This window comes from Panthera onca, chromosome D3, assembly GCF_046562875.1.
Source record: "Panthera onca isolate mPanOnc1 chromosome D3, mPanOnc1 haplotype 2, whole genome shotgun sequence".
NCBI lineage: Eukaryota > Metazoa > Chordata > Mammalia > Carnivora > Felidae > Panthera > Panthera onca.
The window spans coordinates 47794421-47814355 of NC_138350.1; the positions used below are offsets into that span (position 1 = coordinate 47794421).

Here is a 19935-nt window from a genome sequence, read left to right on the forward strand (position 1 = left end):
ATCGTATTCTCAAGGTGAGATAATCACAAACGTTTGGTTTTAGGAATCAGCTAAACAACTGCGCTTTACATCATTGGGTATGGTTAACTAGACAGTCTGAAAATCCCTCACTACAGGCATAGAAACACTTTCTAACAAACATCTTTTTAAATGCATAGCTTAGCTGACAACAAGGGAAACCCCTAGAGGCCAAAAACAAAAGGATTTGAAAATCTGAGAACGCATTTTGATCAGATGTGGGTGCGGCCCTGTTTGTATTGGCACAAGGAATAAACGCTAAGAGTCAGGCAACAGAGCACCTAGGAACATCTCCACCCTTACTGGGGTACTTGGTTTATGGCAGCTAGTATTTCATATCAGTGGATAAAGGATTAAGTTATTCAATAAATGGTGACAGGACAACTGGTTATCCATTTGAAAAAATCGGACCTCTACTTCATTCTATTAAAATCAATTCCAGATGAATTAAACACCTAGACATAAAAAACAAAACTTTTAGAAGGAAAATAAAGATCTTCAAGACCTTGGAGATAAGGATAGATTTTCTAAACAAGATGCAAAAACTGCTAACAAGGAAAAGACTGATATAATTCAGCTACCTCTACATACATAGATAAAGTGAAAAGACAGGCCCCAAATGAGAGAAGACATTTGCAACACATTCAACTGACGAAAGGCATGCATCTGGAATTTATAAAGAACTGTTGATTCAAAGAAATAAAAAGTACGGTGCAACAAAAAAATGGGTGGAACATTTAAAAAAATTTTTTAATGTTTTTATTATTTATTTTTGAGAGAGAGAGAATGCGAGTGGGTTAGGGGCAGAGAGAGAGGGAGACACAGAATCAGAAGCAGGCTCCAGGCTCTGAGCTGTCAGCACAGAGCCTGACACGGGTCTCGAACTCATGAGCTGTGAGATCATGACCTGAGCCGAAATGGGACGCTCAACCGAGTAAGCCACGCAGGCGCCCCAGGTGGAACATTTAAACAGGCAGTTCACTGGCACAAAAACAGACACATAGACCAATGGAATAGAATAGAAACCCCAGAACTAGACCCACAAACGTATGGCCAACTAATCTTTGACAAAGCAGGAAAGAACATCCAATGGAAAAAAGACAGTCTCTTTAACAAATGGTGCTGGGAGAACTGGACAGCAATATGCAGAAGATTGAAACTAGACCACTTTCTCACACCATTCACAAAAATAAACTCAAAATGGATAAAGGACCTGAATGTGAGACAGGAAACCATCAAAACCCTAGAGGAGAAAGCAGGAAAAGACCTCTCTGACCTCAGCCGTAGCAATTTCTTACTTGACACATCCCCAAAGGCAAGGGAATTAAAAGCAAAAATGAACTACTGGGACCTTATGAAGATAAAAAGCTTCTGCACAGCAAAGGAAACAACCAACAAAACTAAAAGGCAACCAACGGAATGGGAAAAGATATTTGCAAATGACATATCAGACAAAGGGCTAGTATCCAAAATCTATAAAGAGCTCACCAAACTCCACACCCGAAAAACAAATAACCCAGTGAAGAAATGGGCAGAAAACATGAATAGACACTTCTCTAAAGAAGACATCCGGATGGCCAACAGGCACATGAAAAGATGCTCAACGTCACTCCTCATCAGGGAAATACAAATCAAAACCACACTCAGATATCACCTCACGCCAGTCAGAGTGGCCAAAATGAACAAATCAGGAGACTATAGATGCTGGCGAGGATGTGGAGAAACGGGAACCTTCTTGCACTGTTGGTGGGAATTCAAATTGGTGCAGCCACTCTGGAAAACAGTGTGGAGGTTCCTCAAAAAATTAAAAATAGACCTACCCTATGAGCCAGCAATAGCACTGGTAGGAATTTACCCAAGGGATACAGGAATACTGATGCATAGGGGCACTTGTACCCCAATGTTTATAGCAGCACTTTCAACAATAGCTATGGAAATTATGGAAAGAGCCTAAATGTCCATCAACTGATGAATGGATAAAGAAATTGTGGTTTATAGACACAATGGAGTACTATGTGGCAATGAGAAAGAATGAAATATGGCCCTTTGTAGCAACATGGATGGAACTGGAGAGTGTTATGCTAAGTGAAATAAGCCATACAGAGAAAGACAGATACCATATGTTTTCACTCTTATGTGGATCCTGAGAAACTTAACAGAAACCCATGGGGGAGGGGAAGGGAAAAAAAAAAAGAAAAAAAGGAGGTTAGAGTGGGAGAGAGCCAAAGCATAAGAGACTCTTAAAAACTGAGAACAAACTGAGGGTTGATGGGGGGTGGGAGGCGGGGGGGGGGGGGGGGGTGGGTGATGGGTATTGAGGAGGGCACCTTTTGGGATGAGCACTGGGTGTTGTATGGAAACCAATTTGACAATAAACTTCATATATTGAAAAAATAAATAAAAAATAAACAGTTCACAGAACAGGAAAGTTGAATTATTTTCTCTCTTTATGAAAAACTTACTAAATGATGTTCTACCAGACTAATCCAGGAAATGCATGTTAAAATGATGGCGAGACCATTTTACAGCCATCAGACTGGCAAAAATTTTAAATGTATAAAATGTTGCATATGTATAAAGTGTATAAAATTTATATAAAATGTATATATGTATATACATAAAATGTATGTATAAAATATATAAAATTTATATAAAATGTATAAAAGAGTTGCATAAGAACTCTTATCTGCTGCTCTTAGGACTGTAGACTAGGCCAACTGCTTTGGGCAGCAAGTTAGATCTAGTAACGTCAAAGAGGCACGTGCCCTTTTACCAGCAATGCCACTCCAGGGCATACAGCCTACAGAAACTCTAACATACGTGCATAAAAATAATCACACATTGTTCGTGATAGCAACATATACAGACATATATGTGAAGTAACCTAATGTTTGTCCACTGACTGAATTGACTGAATACATTATGGTGTATTCATACAGTAGCATACCATATAGCAGGGGAAAAGAAGTCACTACAGCTACATGCATCAATATAGATATATCTCAAAAATATCATATTGAGTGGGGCGCCTGGCTGACTCAGTCTGTAGAGCATGGAACTCTTGATATCAGAGCATGGAGCCTACTTAAAAAATAATAATAAATTAAAAAAAACCCATCATATTGAGTAAAAACTAAAGCCAGTTGTGAGAAAGTACACACGTGGTGTTTATAGAAAGCTTCAAAACCTACAAAGCTAAATATAGTGTTTAAAAGATACAGTGTTTAAGGTAAGACTGAAAAAAAACAAGGGAATGGTTGTTGCAAAGTACAGGACAGTGAGGACGTACTTGGGTTGGAGCCAGGGAGAACGATGCACAGGAGCTGGTTGGTGCCAGCAGTTACTTTCTCATTAACTCCACATGCATTTTCAGTGGTTATTGAGCGGTTATAAAGACGCCCAATCTGATTAAAAGCTATAAGGTTTTTCACTAGGTTTTTTACACAAGGTTTTTTAATAGAGGGTTATAAAGGTGCATTTAAGATCATGATTGCAAGAGGTATGTATTAGAAACAACATGAAAAAATGTATGTAATAATCTCACTGAAAGAATTTTTATAGTATTACTCTTTTAATAATACATTCAAATAGTATATAACTTTAGGTGTTTTTTTTTTTTTTTTTTGAGAGTGCGCATGCATGAAGGGAAAGGGGCAGAGAGAGAAGGGAAGAGAGAATCCCAAGCAGGCTTCACACTGTTGCAGAACCCCACACAGGGCTTGAACCCACAAACCATGAGATCGTGACCAGAGCTGAAATCAAGAGTCAGATGCGTAACCCAATGAGCCGCCCAGGCGACCCTAATTTTTTAAATTGTATCGTCAAATATTCCATCTCATTTTTGTCCCCCAGTGACTTAAGTTCCTCTTCTGAGAGGCAACCATATTATCAGGATGTTTCCACTGATGTTTTCAATATCTCCTATTGATATATTATACCTATAGAAACAAACACATGTAAATATATCTTTTAGTGCAAATGGTACCATACTGTATACTGTTCTGTATCTCGCTTTTTTCACTCAACATATATTTGAGGATCTTCTCATGTGAGGATCATTCTTTCCAATGTATAGATGTAACACTAAATTATCAGTCTTCTATTGATGAACATGTTGATAGTGTTGCTATTGCAGATGCTGCAGTGAATAACCTTTAGTCATTTCACAAATGTGGAAGTAGATAGGATAAACCACTAGAAGTAGAACTGCAGGCTCAAAGGTATGTTACACACTTTTATGTTTCTCCTAATGGTGAGCGAGAATCTCTCCCTTTCTACACCTTCCCATTGTAGTTGTGCTGGCTTTGTATGGTGTCAGCTCAGCTAACCTGAAACTGTTTTCCAGAATTCTCTTTCCTGTACAGTTCTGAGTTTGAGTTGGGCACAAGAGAAATTCGCATAAGATTTGAAAGGCAGAAGGGAAGCAGCTCAGGGTAAGAAGGCAGCTCACAAAAAATGCTGGTTTACTGGCCCGGTTGGTTAGTGTGGGAAGGCCTCCAGAACCATAGCTACACTAGTTCCTCCACATTCTGCTGGATCTTTTCCTTCAGACTCTGGGAACTGGGCCAGGCATGCAAGCAGCTTCATGACAAAGGACACCAACTTTTATATCAGGTCACAAGCATCCCCAGGTTGCAGGTGGTAAAAGATACATGTGGTTACAATTTGTCCTCATGGGTTACAGTTTATTCTTCACCCTCCCCACTCCGTATCCACCTTTCCTTCCTGACTACCACCAGACTCAGCGGATCAGTGTAACAGAGGGACAGCCTTAAAGAGACTTCTCCATCAACTCCCACAATTGGGAGGGATATAATTTATCTAGAAAATTGCCAATTCTGCATCATAGTGATTTCACTTCTTTAATTGAACCCAGACTGATACAATAGTGCTTCAAACATTTTTTGCCACTAAATAGGTGAAATTACAATCGTTTTTGCATTTTTACTTTTTAAAAAAATTCCCAATATTCAATTTGCATTTTTCTTATTATGAATGATGTTGAACATCTTTATGTTTGTTTAAATGTCTTTATGTTTGTTTAAATGCCTGGCTGGCTCTGTTAGTAGAGCATGCAATTCTTGATCTTGAAGTTGTGAGTTTGAGCCTCATGTTGGGTGTAGAGATTACTTAAAATATAAAATCTAGGGGTGCCTGGGTGGCTGGGTCGGTTAAGCGCCCGACTTCAGCTCAGGTCATGATCTCACGGTCCGTGAGTTCGAGCCCCGCGTCGGGCTCTGTGCTGACAGCTCAGAGCCTGGAGCCTGTTTCAGATTCTGTGTCTCCCTCTCTCTCTGCCCCTCCCCTGTTCATGCTCTGTCTCTCTCTGTCTCAAAAATAAATAAATGTTAAAAAAAAAAATTTTAAATCTAGAGGGGCATCTGGGTGGCTCAGTTGGTTGAGCAACTCTTAATTTCAGCTCCAGTAATGATCTCACAGTCATGAGATTGAGCCCCCCATTGGGCTCTGTGCTAAGTGCGGAGCCTGCTTGGGATTCTCTCTCACCACTCTCTCTGCCCCTCCCCCCACCCATGTGTGCTCGTCTCTCTCTCTCTCTCTCTCTCTCTTTCTCTCTCTCTCTCAAAAATTGTTTAAAAAAATTTTTAGAGAGATACAGAAAAAGAGAAAGTGGTGGAGGGGCAGAGAGAGGAGAGAATCTTAAGCAGGCTCCATGTGGAGCCCAACACATGGCTCGATCTCACCACCCTGAGATCAGGACCTGGGCCAAAATCAAGGGTTGGACGCTTAACTGATTGCATTACCCAGGCACCCCACTCAAACATTTAAAAAATATATAAATAATAAAATCTTTAAAAAAAAATAAAAATAAATAAAGGCCTTTTGAATTTTCCTTCCATTGATTGCTCATACCTGTTACCTACTTTTTCCAATGGATTTTGTGTATGTTTTTTTTTTCCTCATTGCTTTGTAACAGCTTTGTATATATTTGGGAAATTACCCTTCTGCATATGTGCTAGGGCAATGCCAGCTACTATAATAGATGAATCCACAGTAAACGTTTATTTCTCAATAACAAATCCCATTGCTGATAGCAATCCTCCAAGCAAAAATCTAGGACTCCTCCTCCCCCATTTTCTGGCTCTGCTGTCTTCAACATGCCATTTACTTTCTTCTTATTTTTTAACCTTTATTTAAGTAATTTCTACACCCAACATGGGATTTGAACTCAGCCCCAAGGTCAAGAGTCTCATGCTCTTCCCACTGAGCCAGCCAGGTACCCCAACATTCCACTGTCAAACATTCCCAAGATTTCTGTGTCCATCTGCATGAAGCTACCAAATGGGGAGTTTGGAGCATCGATTGTGATTAAAAAAAAACAAAACACTCAGTAAACTAGAAATAAAAAGGAACTACCTTAACATAATGAAGAGCATTTTAGACAAACTCAAAGCTAATGTCATACACAGTGGTGAAAGCTTTCACCTTAAGGTCAGGACAGAGACAAGGATACTCACTTTCACCATTTGCATTCAACACATTATTGAGTATTGGCAGTCTTAGCCAAAGCAATTGGTAAAAAAACAAAAAACAAAACAAAACAAAAAAACCATCCAAATTGGAAAAAGTAAAAGAAGTAAAATTATCTGTTTGCAGGTATTTATTTATTGTAACAGTTTTGTTTTTTTTTCTTACATAATATTTAGAGTACCAAAGAAAGTTACAGAATAAAGAAATCAACACACAAATTTAGTTGAGTTTTATATACTAAAACAATCCAGAAAGAAAATTAAGAAATTTGCAATAACATCAAAAAGAATACTTAGGAATAAATTTAACCAAGGCAGCGAAAGGCTTACACACTGAGAACTACAAAACATTGTTGAAAAAAAATCAAAGAAGTCACAAATGTAAAGTCATCTGCATTCATAGACTGGAAGACTTACTACTGCTAAGATACCAATACCACACAACACTATCTACAGATTCAATGCAACCTGTATCAAAATCCTAATGATGTTTTTGCAGAAATAGAAAAATTCATCCTAATCTGAAAAGTAATGAAAAAGTGCTGGTGCACCTGAGTGGCTCAGTCAGTTAAGTGTCTTGACTTCGGCTCAAGTCATGCTGTCACAGTTCGTGGGTTTGAGCCCCATGTTGGGCTCTGTGCTGACCACTCAGAGCCTGGAGCCTGCTTTGGATTCTGCATCCCCCTCTCTCTCTGCCCCTCCCCTGCTCACACTGCCTCTCTCTCTGTCTCTCTCTCTATCTCTCTCAAAAATAAATAAACATTAAAACAATTTTTTTAAAGAAAAAAAAGAAAAAGTGCTCACTGTGGGTTCTTATTTCTTCTATTTCTTCCTATGGAGGAAAGTAAAGTTACATAATCTGAATCAGTGTTTCTTATACTTTTATACTTGGACGTGTGTGTGTGTGTGTGTGCGTGTGTGTGTACATACACACATAGGCCCTGATTCAATAGGTTTGGGATGAAGCCCAAGAGTCTTTTCTGCCAAGCTCCCAGGCGATGTCTAGGATGCACTGGCATCACCCGGGAACTTGTTAGATCTCATCAGCTAAGTACTTAGGAAAAAACTTTATGTAATCTATGTGATCTCCCTCCTCACCGCTCCCCCTCCCCCATTACACACACCTCTCTGCTTCATCCCTTGCCATTCAGGCCATTGCTGCCCTGTCTCCTTCAGCTACAGCGATAGTGGCCTCCCTACTGTTCCTCATATACCCTAAGCGGCTCTTGACCCAGGCCTTGCCACTAAGTGGATCTCCTGCCTGGATCACTCTACCTTTGTGGGCATGCTTCTGTACTTCCTTTCACTTGTTGCACAAATGTCACCTTACCAGAAAGGCTTTCTCTGACCACCATATGTAAAACAGAACACCCATCCCCCAACACCCAACACATGAAAGACGTATTTCTATGTTTTTTAAAATGTTTATTCATTTTTGAGGTACCTGGGTGGCTCAGTTGGTTAAGCGTCTGACTTCGGCCCAGGTCATGATCTCACAGTTCTTGAGTTTGAGCCCGCATTGGGCTCTGTGCTGACAGCTCAGAGCCTGGAGCCTGCTTCTGATTCTGTGTCTCCCTCTCTCTCCTGCTCATGCTCTCTCAAAAATGAATAAACATTAAAATTTTTTTTAATGCTTATTTTTGAGAGACAGAGCATGAGCAGGGGAGGAGCAGAGAGAGAGGGGGACAGAGGATGCAAAGCAGGCTCCGTGCTGACAGCAGCTAGCCTGATGTGAGGCTTGAAATCACAAACTGTGAGATCATGAACTGAGCGAAAGTCAGACACTTAACCAACTGAGCCACCCAGGTGCCCCATGTGTTTGTATGTGTTTACTGAAAGCCTCTCCCCATTAGAATTGTAAGTTCCATGTTTGTTTTATCCATTGGTAAATGGCCAGGACCTAGAACATCTGGGTATCTAGTAGATACTTAATAAATGCTTAATAGTCAAGAGCCATCCATTTAGATTAAAACTTTTAAATCCTAAGTCAAATACTAGTTGTTTCAACGTTTCCTATTTAAAAGATATATGAAACTACTGGCTAAGATGGTATATTTTTTAATTATCTTATTCTAGCATAATGTTATATTTACTGATAATGGATAAAACAACAGGAAAGAGATTTTGAAAAGTTCTCCAAATGACGTGTTTATTTGTGAATTATAATTCTGTCTTTGAAATGCACATATCAGGTGAGTATCATGCACTTTCCACTGGCCCAGCCAGCTACATTGAAATTCAGTGACAATTCAAGGGCACCTTATTCGAACATGTTACCTGTACTTGGATTTTGCTGATTGTGTCATGTTTCCTCTATGCCCATTTCAGTTGAGATATTTTGGTTAAAAGAAGCGAAGATTCACTCCAGAAGGATACAAGGAAATAAGGGCTTTTGAAGGGAAGTACCAAACTCGGAACAATAGCATCACTTTGCCTACTAGGAATGGCAGCGTTAAAAACGCCCACATCAAGAACTTTTGGATCTTAACTCTAATGTTAAAGCAGTAAGTGGACCAGTTCTTTTCCACACGTCTGTTTTGTTCTTCTCCCTCTATTGTCTCTCAGCCTTATTTTAGTTCTTTAACTCATTGCTTATGTTAACTCATGGTTCCTTTTCCCTTATATAAGCATCTAGCTTTTACATGAGCATTATGGCCTTTCCAGCTTCTGTTTTGATTACAATCATGTAGTTTTAGCTTCCATAGTTAACTTTCCTTCTCCTTCCAAGGTTCCCAAATTCAATTCTGCAAAGAGTAAATGTGTTTGGACCAGCTCACCACCATGAGCTTCAACACTGGCTTGGGTAGCATACACAGGCTTCTGCTCACTGAAAGACTTTGTCCTCCTCCTTTTCATTGATTGAGCTAACTCTGGAAATTTCTTATGACTCACAACAGACAGTCTTCTCCAAGAAGCCTTTCCTAAGGCTTGATTAGAGACCCGACCTCTGTGTTTCCATAGCTTTTTATTTCAACCTGTCTCATACTGTCTAGTAATCATTTCCTACTTATATCTCCTTCTAGAGTGTGAGCATCTCTGGCTAAGAACTGTAACCTTAACATTTGGGGCCTCAATTTAATGTTCACTAAGTAAAGGCTTTAAAAAGGCTTTAACTTTATTGAAGTAGTGGGCAAATTCTATTATTCAATTCCTGAAAAAGAAGAGGGACTGAAAGACTTTTTTTTTTTAATTAATTTATTCATTTTGAGAGAGTGAGAGAGCACAAGTTAGGGAGGGGAGAAGAAGAGACAGAATCCCACAAACTGTGAGATCATGACCTGAGCCAAAATCAAGAGTTGGATGCTTAACTGAGACACCCAGACACCCCAGGAGGGATTCTCTTTGATGGAAAAGTTAAGCAGATTATTGGTTAGAGGAGTCACCCTCCTTAAAAACTGGCTCTGGTGGGAAGGCATGTTCTATTGGGCAGAGGAGACTCAGCAGTTTCCCAAAACTTATTCCACATAAGCTTCCTTTGTACCATGTTGATGGGTGTCAGGTGATCCAAGTGTTCCTGGTTGGGAAAATTGGTGAAAGGCTGGCTTAACAGAATAAAGCAGTCTTCTTTACTGCAGTGGTTATCAAAATATGTTCTGTCTACTCCTGGGTATCTGAAACCATTTCACAAGGTACATGGGGGTCTTAGTTGTTTTTATATCATACTAATACTAAAATAATTGCTTTTTTCACAGTGTGGACATTTCTGCTGATGGTGCAAAAGTAGTGATGGGTAAACCTGGACCTAGTCATTGTATTCTTCACTGCCAGACGCTCACATTTTGTTTTTATTTTTTTCAAGGCAATTTCCCTTATGAATGTCCTTGATGAAGCAGTAAAAATTGCATGTCTTTTAACTATTCTGTGTAATAAAGTAAGAATTACACATAAAGTACTTCTGCTATTTACCAAAGTAAGATGATTGACTTGAGAAAAAACACTTATGTGATTGTCTGAATTGCCAGCTGAACTAACCACTTTTTTTTTTTCCCATGGACCATCATGTCTTTCAAGGAGGAAACATGTTTTACAGTGTTTTCTCTGAAACATACTGACAAATGACTTTTTTTTTCAGATTGGGTATTTAGCAACCATTTTCTCAAAAATGAGAATAGTAAACCTGTCATTTCAACAAAAACAACTGAAAGCATTTATTGCCAATGACAAAGTTCAACTTTCAAGCAATAATTAGAATTTTGGAAGACCTGTATATACTATTGTGAGATTGACAGTTTCCCAATACATAAAGCTGATGAGATTGGTGGTGTTATTGAGAAATATGACTTTTCGATATGGTATAATGCAATATGTCAACATTTGGAAGATCTGAGTAACTCAGTGAATCAATATTCTCCAAAGGCATGCTCAATACAATGAAATCATGCACAGGTAAAAGATCCGTTCAAAGACATCCAATGCAACCAATGCAATCCAATATTATAAAGTATGAAAAGTTAACTGATATGATTTCAACTTCCACTTTGCAACTAAACTTTAAAAAACTGCTACTTGTTAAGTTTGATGCAGCAGCAAAGAATATCCCCGACAATCTGAAAAGGCTATTAAAATACTCTCCCCTTTTCTAACTCTGTGTGAGGCCAGTATTTCTTCATAGACTTGAACCAAAATAACCAGTTGCAGCAAACTGAATGCAAAGTAAATATAAAATCCAGCTGTTTTCTATTAAGCCACACATTAAAGATATTTGCAAAAATATAAAACATATACTTTCACTGTTTTTAAAAATAGTTGTTTTTTGTTTAAAATGTTTATGGTAATATGGGTGCTACTTTCTTATTTCTCAGCTACAAATCCACCTTTCTTTGCCCTCTTTTGTGATAACAGAGCTGGACCCTGAAAGCATTTTTTCCTTTGACAGCTGATGCCATGCTACACTTCGTCAATAGAGGGCACTGAAGTGATATTGCCGAGCCATAACAGCAGGTAAACGTTTGACTTCTGGATTCTGGTACTCTGTTATTATTATTGTTCGGTGCAGATGAATTCCAGCTTTACCCTCAGGCCATGATTTTCCCACCTTCAGTGGCTTCATAGATCAGCAATGGCCCAATTCCCTGCAGCAAGTTTCTGCTTCACTGTTGGACTGTGGGCTCCATACTCTCTTTGAGGAAGCCTGAATCTCAGCCATAGAGAAGTCCCTCTCCTAATCCTGGTTCTTTTAATGTTCACTCTCCCTCTAGCTGAAGGGACTAAATGCATTTTTTTTTGCACCTTCTACTTCTGGATGCCTTAGAGTCCTCTTCTACCCACTTGGCAGTTCTTCTACTAGTTAATAATTCTTTCTATTACATTTTCCCTCTTCAAATAACTGGTGTGATATCTGTCCCTTGACTGGACCCTTGGCTAATATAACATATAATGAGGCTTTTCTTGCTATTTTTTAAATGGACTCATAAACCAATAATTTAATTTTCTCTGTTTTAATTTCTAATGTGGTAAACATTGATAGATATAATCCATATAAACAAAAGATTTTTGGGGTCCCCAATAAGTTTTAATAGTGTAAAAGTTGCCAAAATGTAAAAGTTTGAAAACAGCTGCTTTATTGCAAGTCTTCTCAGAGCTTTTGATATACTAATGTACTTTGCAAATCTGAATTTAAACCCAGATTAACATATACAAAAGCTGTAGGAGACAGTAAGGCCGACAATTTTTAGGTCTTAAAAACTTGAAGAAAAAAACCCTTAAAATCTTTTTTTCTCATGCAGAAGTTCCTTTAAAAATAAAACAAGAGAAGAGGAGATCACACCTTATCACCAAACAATGTAACCAAAATGAAATGCATGGGCTGGGATTACTTGACAGTGCAGGGAAGATATAAAACAAAACTTGTTGGAATGTGAAAGACAGAGAAGAGCTGGGGCACTTGGGTGGCTCAGTCAGTTGAGCATCAGACTTGGGCTCAGGTCACGACTTGGGGTTCATGAATTCGAGCCCCATATTGGGCTCGCTGCTGTCAGCACAGAGCCTGCTTAGGATCTTCTGTCCACCCCCCACCCCGCCCTTCCCCCTCTCTCTGCTCTTCCCCTGCTTGCACTCTTTCAAAAATAAATAAGCATTAAAAAAAGAAGAAGACAGAGAAGAGTCTCTGGAAGAAATACCTGGAAAGAGAGGTGATGGTAGGTGGGAAGCTTCAACGCAGTTTTGCCTGGGACTTTGACCTACCTTCCTACCATTAAACCTCATGGTACTGTGCCCCAAACTGCAGTTTAAACAGCAAAATAACACAGGTTCTTCTTCTTCTTCTTCTTCTTCTTTTTTTTTTTTTTTTTTTTGAGTTTATTTTTAAGTAATCTTGACACCCAACATGGGGCTCAAACCCACAATCCCAAGATCAAGAGTCGCATGCTCCACTGACTGAGCCAGCCAGGCGCTCCCACAGGCCCTTCTGAATGGAACCTAGAGTCTACTGGGAGTTAGGAAAGTAAGGGATATATCAAGAGGATCTACCAAGAGGAAGAGAAACACACTGGAGGGTATTTGCTAGGGAGGGTTGAAGAAGACTTCCTTGGGGAAAGCTCGTCCCCTACCTCTTTGCCTGGCCAGAGGAGCACAGCATCATAAGACAGGTTTGGGAAAGGAAGGTCGCTAGAGGGAACGCCAACCAGGAGTCACACTGTGATAGGACTTCTATTCTACATTTGGGTTTTATTCTTGAGGCACTGAGGGAGGAGAGGGTGATGACAGTTGAGGTGGGCCATGGAAAGTTTTTAAGTATGGAAGGACCTCAAATTTTTGCTTTAGAGAGGCAAACATTAAGACAACTAAACCACCTGAAGAAATACTATATCAAGAAGACTAGGAAGCATATCATTGTAATTATTCAGTATTTTTCTGGAGATTATGTCTAATCAATGCAATAGTACCACAAAAATATATAATCTACAAATTCATTCAGTCAGGCAACAAATATTTATGAAACACCTACTTTGGGTCAGCCAGTGTTCCAGGCTATAGGGATAGAGCAGTGAACAACAATAAAAGATCCCTGTTTTCCTAGAGTAGCATTCTAAAAGAGACAGAGTAAAGTCTTAATGACCTCTCAGCATTTCATCTAGTGAAAACTTTTATCTTGGCTTCCTGACTTAACCATTTTGGGTTCTTTTCCCTACTTCTCCAGTCTTTCCTCTTCTATCCTTCCCCTTATTGGCTTCTTTTTCTAGGCTCCCACTAAATGTTGAGGTCTGAAGTGGATTCTTCTCTCTTTATTGTACCTTCTCTCCCTCGGTGATAACATCCAGTCCCATTACTTCAATAATCTCTACTTTGTCAGGAAGTACGGGCAGAAAGGTAATATAACACCTAGCCTGCATTTCACTTTCATGTTCTATTTGATCCTTTTTGAACTTGAACTCTCGAGTTTTTCCATCAGAGCTGCTCCATCTCCAATCTTCCCCATCACTGTGAATGAAATCACCATCTATCCAGTTTCTCAAGCTAGAAATGTGAAAGTCCTTAACATTTCTCAGTATTGGCTACTTTATTCAATTTACCACAAAAATCCATAGATTTTTACCTTCAAATCTGTCCACTGCTAACACCTCGTTTCAAGCCACCCTCATCTTTCATGTGGCCTGATGCAAGAACCATCTAACTTGTTTGTTTCTTCTTGTGCCTTCCCCAAGTCCATTCTCCATATAATAACTAGAATGATCTTTGAAGAATGTAAGTTACTCAGAAATTGATGAGGGGGGGGACACCTGGGTGGCCCAGTCGGTTGAGCATCCGACTTTGGCTCAGGTCATCCTCTCATGGATCGTGGGTTTGAGCTCCACATCAGGCTCTGTGCTGAGAGCTCAGAGCCTGGAGCCTGCTTCAGATTCTGTGTCTCTCTCTCTCTCTCTGTCCCTCCCCAACTGGCACTCTGTCTCTCCCTCTCTCTCAAAAATAAATAGACATTAAAAAAATAAAAATAAAAAAAAGAAATTGATGGAGATTCATCAAAAGGATACAGGAGATACCATAAAGGAGATCCTACTGTCCAAATCTGGGATAATTTGAGAATCAAGATAATCATGATGGTAACTGGCCATAGCCCACTGACTGAAAAAGACTGTATAAATCCACACCAATACATACATAAGAGAAATGGGAAAACTACTTCTGCCAGTAGAATGTCAAATGATAATGTAGAAGAAATGAGTTTTAAAACATCACCATTTTGCAGCCATCATAGTAAGAATTGATTCAGTCAAGAGCCAATAAATGATGCTAAAATTAACAGGTCAAAGTTTGTGAAGAACTTATTAATTACAAGATGAAAAACAGTAACTTTACAGTGACAAACCTTAAATATACCAACATAAACAAGTGGCCAAATTTAAGGTAAATAATAATAACACCAACTTACATCATCATGTATCTCTTAATGTGATATAGAGAATATATCACTCATGCACTATTTCTGTCAAAATGCTAACCTGAATATGATCATGAGGAAACAATAGACAAGTCCAAGTTGAGGACATTCTATAAAATAAATGACCTATTCTCTTCAAAAATGGCAATATTGTGAAAAACAAAGAAAGGCAGAGGAACTGCTCTAGATTAAAGGAGACTAAAGAGATACAAAACTGTGTGCAATGAATGATTCTGGATTGGACCCTGGACTAGAAAAAAAAAATGTGATCAAGGACATTATTGAGACACTTGGCAAAACTGAAAAAGAGCTGTTGATTTAAGATCTATTGACTAAATGATTATATTAATGTTAAATTTCCTAATGTTCATTGTATTTTGGCAATGCAAATGCATGTCCTTGGTTTTAAGAAATAGACAAGGAAGTATTTGGAAGAAGGGGGCAAGTCTGCAACTTACTTTTAGGTAGTTCAGGGAAAAAAGTGTGTATAGAGTTGATTCTCATGATCCATGGTAGTTATGTTGTATTAAGTTACAGAACCCTACATTAGCCAATACTCAATCATCACTTCAAGGGGAAGCACAGTGTCAGGTTCCTGTAAGCCTTTAGTCATAACATTTTCTTCTATCCATCAGAACACAACCTTGTTTTATGTGTTTCCTTTTTTAAAATAAAAAAAAAATTATTAGAGAGAGAGAGAGAGTGAACACACAGTGGGGAGAGAGCCGAGGGTGGGGGTGGGGGCAGATTGAGAGAGAGAGAGAGAGAGAGAGAGAGAGAGAGAGAATCCCAAGCAGTCTTCACACTCAGCATGGAGCCCAACACAGGGCTCAATCCCATGACCTGGGAATCATGACCTCAGCCAAAATTGAGTCAGACAGTCAACCAGATGAGCCACCCAGGTGCCCCTTTGTGTATTTCTGTTTAAAGAACCTTATTTGATGTATGTTGTTGATTCAGTAACACTGAACTCACAACCAATAGCACTGTAACTCATGCCTGAAAGATGCTTATCTAACATATATATTTTCTCTGTAAAGCACGTCACAGCCTTGCTGCTCTTAGGAACGCAAGGCAACACTTCAGCACTATGCCTGGGGGTTATTTTAAGCAGAGACATCACCAACAAAAAGCACAAAAATATGAAAAGCATGACACTAAATAGTCAGCAAAAAGGACAACTGGTTACAGCATGAGAGCTGAAACAAGAAGGCACAGCATCATCCTGTTTGACCTCACCTGGGAACATGTGCATTTGGCAACTCAAATTTTTGGCTGCTCTGCACATGCCTGCAAAAGACCTCTAGAGTACCATAAGTATTGATTTGGAGAGCACTATTTATTTAAGTTTTAGGAAGTAGGTGAATTTGCAAATGTGGAATCTGTGAGTAATGAGGATTGAATATATGTGTATGTATGTATGTATGTATACATATACACTCACACACACATACATACAGAAAGAGAGAGTGAATGCTTTCATTTGCACATCACATGACCCTACTCTCCAATCTCATTTAGGCAACTCTTCCTCTGATTTGTTCTGCACCAGTCTCTCTGGCATTCTTTTAATTCCTGGAACACTTCCCTAACTCCCTAGCTAAATTAGATCCTGTCCATTATCTTCTTTCAAAGTACCTTCTTCTTTTCCTTTGTAGCATTCATCATAATTTGTAATTATATATGCAAACATTTATGTGTTCTTGTTTAATAAATATTATGCATAAAATGACAATTACAAAGACATTTAGAAGTATGAAATTATGCACATGACCTGATTTAAATGTTTAGTTTAGGCATGGAAAATTACTTAAGTACAGTTGATTCTAAATGATATAGAAATGTATACTTCACATAGTAGTAAGCCTATAATGGGCAAAGATTAGAAAGTAATATGCAAAATAAGAATTCAGGTGGAATGATGGAATTATAAATAGTTAAAAATAGTAATAGTTTTCTTTTTAGGCTCCTTTCAGTAAGAAAGAACAATAATCCTAAATCAAAGAATAATGAAAATAATTGCAATGTTAATGCTTAAAGGAACATATTGAATAAAAATCTGATTGCAGAGTAGAGAACAGAACAAAGGAGGGGCAATGCAGGAGTTATTGAGAGCGCCCAGTTAGCATAATTTAAGTGGGTGTACTTGGGCTTGAACTAAGAGTAACAGTGGTAATGAGAGAAGTTGATGGATTCCAGAGATATTACAGATATGATGCCAGGATTGACAGGATTTAATGAGTCACTGAAATGAGTGAAAGAGAGGGAAGAGTCAAGGTCAATTCCTAATTTTACATCCTAGGCATATGTAAAACATTTGATTGTTTCACTGAGATAGGGAATCACAGGAGAAGAAGCAGGTTTGAAGGTGGAATAATAAATTTAGTTTGAACTTGTGAAACATCCAGACAGAAGTAGGCAGCTGTCTATATAAGACTGGAGGCCAGCAGAGAAATCTGGGCCAAAGATAGATAGATAGGTCTGAAAATCATAAACATATAGATAGATGGAAATTAAGCCATCAAATTAAATGTTTTCACCCAAGGAAAGTACAGACTAAGAACAGAGAGCTGAAATATGGACTTCCTATTACTGTGTGGAGAATACACACACAAGACAAAACTCCTTTCCCTACTTCTCCGGTCTTTCCTCTTCTGTCCTTCCCCATATTGGCTTCTTTTTCTATGGTCTCTTTCCCCTGGAATGTATGCTTCACAGGGACAGGGATTTCTATCTTTTATTTTTTTCATTGATATACTCTTTACTGTCAAGCACAGAGCAAGCATACAATGAACACTGGTTATGTGAATGAATGACTGAAGGGAGCCGGGAAGAGGATCTTCTAAGAAGGTATAATTCAAGAGAATGAGTGCTAAAAGAGACAATACAAGTAAAAAGTTCTGTGACTGCAGAATCTTCTAGAAAATAGAAGATCATTTGTGAGATTATGGCTTCTTAGGCCGTCATGACGTTTTCTATACTGAATTATGAAATGAAAGGAAGGGAGTACTCACACTTTTAGAAAATGCCCATCTTCCCAGGTTAAGGCAGTGTTTGTAATAAGCTTCTGCCTGGCATAGCTTAAGCAGGCTAATATAGTTGCCCAGTTTCAGTGGTTTCCTGAGTGCTATGGCGGGTGGAGACCAGGGAGGACTTAGCTATACTTAAAAGATTTCAGTTGTCGCTAAGAACATATATTTTAAGAAAAAGCTTGTATTAACTTCTGATTATGCAAATAAATTAGAAAATAAACAAATATAAAGAGAAAATGATCACTTAGAATGTCTCCAAATAGATGTCCTCTGTTAATAGTTTGGTTGTATAATCTAGATTTTCCTCTGAGCATATATCTACCCGCTTATTAGTTTAAAATTTTTTTAAGTTTATGTATTTATTTTGAGAGAGACAGAGACAGAGACAGACAGAGAGAGAGAGAGAAAGAGAAAGACACTGTGCAAATGAGTGGGGGAAGGGCAGAGAGAGAGGGAGAGCCCAACATGGGGCTCCATCCCATACACTGTCAGATCATGACCTGAACTGAAATCAAGAGTTGGACGCTTAACCGTCTGAACCACCCAGGTGCCCACTCCCCAAATTTTTTTTAACTTACAAAAAATAGAATCCTACTTTATATACTATTGTATAACCTCCTTTTTTCATTTAACAATATACCATGATCCTTTTTCCATAAATGTACAAGTATAAACTGAATGACTGATTCGTATTCCATAGTGTGATACATCTCTTACGATAGAATCTTTCAATCATATCCATTTTTTGTAGGAGCATTAAAAGTGTCTGAAACTTCATTAAACCTTTAGTGAAGGCATTAAAAATGGAAGTCATTAATGAAGACAAGCGTTTAAGGTGCATTCCTTTAAGACGAAAGAAATGACAGAATGGTGTTATAGGAATGTGTTCTACTGCAGAAAAGTATTTAAATGTTTTTTTATGTAAAAGCACAGATACTGGACCTGATTCAAGGTTCAGAACTTGAGGCCATTTGTTTCTGACTCAGTTTGAAGCTGAGGCCATCACCATCTTAGCCAAATAGTTAGGTTTTCTCAGGCAGATTTTTCAGCTGATTTCATTTCACAGATAAAGCCTTCCTGTTTAACATCTACAGAGTAGTAAGCTTTTTTTTTTTTTTTTAAGATTTAATTTTAAGTAATCTCTGTACCCAACATGGGGCTCAAACTCACAACCCCAAGATTAAGAGTTGCATTTTTGGAAGAGACTGTAGGCATATGGAAAATCAGAAGGATAATAAGAGTAATTTTCATTGTCCACCCAATAATCATACCCTTAGCTTTTGGTTTTGCCCAAATTTAAGTGTGTGTGTATATGTGTGTAAAATAGTGAAATAATGGAAATTTAAATTCTGTATTTGTTCACAGTTTTGTTTCATTACCTGAATTGATGATCAGAGTATCTGGACAATTGACTTAGTCCCTCATTTACAAGGTGGTCTGAATGTTTGTGTCTCCCCAAAATTCATATGTTGAAAGCCTAATTCCCAAATGTGATGGTATTAACTAGGTGGGGCCTTTGGGAGTTGCTTAAATCATGAAGGTGGGACCCTCATGAATGGGATTTGTACCTTATGTAAGAGGCTCCAGAGAGAGTCTTTGTTCCTTCCTGGATGTGAGGATGTAGGGAGAAGTCTGTGATCTGGAAGAGAGCCCTCACCCGACCATCCTGGCACCCTGATCTGAGATTTCCAGCTTCCAAAACAGTGAGCAATAAGTTTCTGCCGTTTGTAAACCACCCATCACCTAATCCCCCTATGTGAAGGAGATTAAGAGGTACAAATATCCAGGGGTGCCTCGTTAGTTCAGTCTGTTAAGTGTTGAACTCTTTCAGCTCAGGTCGTGATCTCACAGTTCGTGAGTTTGAGCCCTTTGTCGGGCTCTGCACTGACAGCATGGAGCCTGCTTGGGATTCTCTCTTTCTCTCTCTCTCTCTCTCTCTCTCTCTCTCTACCATGCTCTCTCTCTCTCTCAAAATAAATAAATAAAAAGGTACAAACATCCAGTTAAAAAATAAATAAAT

General features: G+C 38.7%; 1 protein-coding gene across 1 annotated transcript in view; it reads left to right on the top strand.

The window, feature by feature from the left end:
- PSMA8 (proteasome 20S subunit alpha 8) overlaps positions 1–9009 on the top strand; it is a 62006-nt gene extending 52997 nt beyond the window's left edge. The window contains exon 8 of the transcript XR_009604328.3: positions 8835–9009. The gene's annotated coding sequence lies outside the window, so the exon portion shown is untranslated. The remainder of the gene's footprint in view (positions 1–8834) is intronic.
- The last annotated feature ends 10926 nt before the right edge of the window (positions 9010–19935 follow it).